Source organism: Gavialis gangeticus, unplaced genomic scaffold, assembly GCF_001723915.1.
Source record: "Gavialis gangeticus isolate Ggan-Ray unplaced genomic scaffold, GavGan_comp1, whole genome shotgun sequence".
Taxonomy (NCBI): Eukaryota; Metazoa; Chordata; order Crocodylia; family Gavialidae; genus Gavialis; species Gavialis gangeticus.
Genome location: NW_017729032.1, coordinates 157,902,740 through 157,903,735, shown reverse-complemented (window position 1 = coordinate 157,903,735; position 996 = coordinate 157,902,740). Strand labels below are relative to the sequence as shown.

The window sequence follows — 996 nt, the reverse complement described above, 5'->3', positions numbered from 1 at the left end:
CTGGACATAAGGAAGAATTTCTTTACTGTCCGAGCCCCCAAGGTCTGGAACAGCCTGCCATCGGAGGTGGTTCAAGCACTTACACCGAACACCTTCAAGAGCAAATTGGATGCTTATCTTGCTGGGATCCTATGACCCCGGCTGACTTCCTGCCCTTTGGGCGGGGGGTTAGACTCGATGATCTTCCGAGGTCCCTTCCAGCCCAAATGTCTGTGAAAAAAACAAACCTAGTGTAGCCACCACTGAGCACATTCTGGTTTTCTGCTACTCTATTGATACAAAACTGGCTGCCTTTACGTCCTCTATTTTTCTTTTGGAGCAATGGAGACTGCCCAGAGAGTGCTAGTGCTCCCCCTGAAAGTGGTTGCGCCAGTCCGCCTGGTGACTGGGTCCCGTCCCCGTCATGCCCCGCTGGTGCCCCCGCAGACTCAGGAGGCACAAGCCGCCCGTATCCAGAGGTCTTGATGAGAAAAATAGAGGACAAAAAGCCGTCCGGTTTTGTATCGATAAAGGACAACACGACTATCCCCTATGATGGCCTCCCCACTGAAACCTAGCCGCCCCTTGCTGTAAGGTGGGTGCTGCGGCAGGCGCGGCTGTGCCCCTCTCCGCGGCCCTAGCCCCCGAGTCGGTCAGCCCGGCTCGAGCTCAGGCGCCTGCCCCGCCGCCTGCGGCACGCTTGGAGACTGCAGGGCCCGGCGCGGGGGTGGTTTGAGCGTAGGAAGCTGGAGCCGAGGGGGCCGGGCCCGCGCTGCTGGGGCCACCCCCCAGCTCCTGCCAGGGAAGGGAGGCGGGGCCGGAGCCGCAGGAAGGGTGTTTCCCTGCGCAGCTCCCAGCTCTAGTGACTCAGGCAGGAAACTCCCGGCCCAGCGCGGCGGCGGCGGCGATCCCCAGGGTGGCGGCGGCATCCCGAGCTGCCGCGGACTGGTGAGCACTGGGCGGCGCCCCTGCCCGCCCCTCGCTGTTCCCGCGGGCCGGGGGCGGCCGGGGGGCTCC

The 996-nt window shown here is 63.5% G+C and overlaps 1 protein-coding gene across 2 annotated transcripts in view; it reads left to right on the top strand.

The window, feature by feature from the left end:
• The first annotated feature begins 812 nt into the window (after positions 1-812).
• The window catches only part of CYFIP1 (cytoplasmic FMR1 interacting protein 1), a 167,343-nt gene continuing 167,159 nt past the window's right edge, over positions 813-996 (top strand). The window contains exon 1 of one of the 2 annotated variants that reach the window (XM_019524180.1): positions 813-927. The gene's annotated coding sequence lies outside the window, so the exon portion shown is untranslated. The remainder of the gene's footprint in view (positions 928-996) is intronic. The other variant, XM_019524179.1, reaches the window with a different exon arrangement.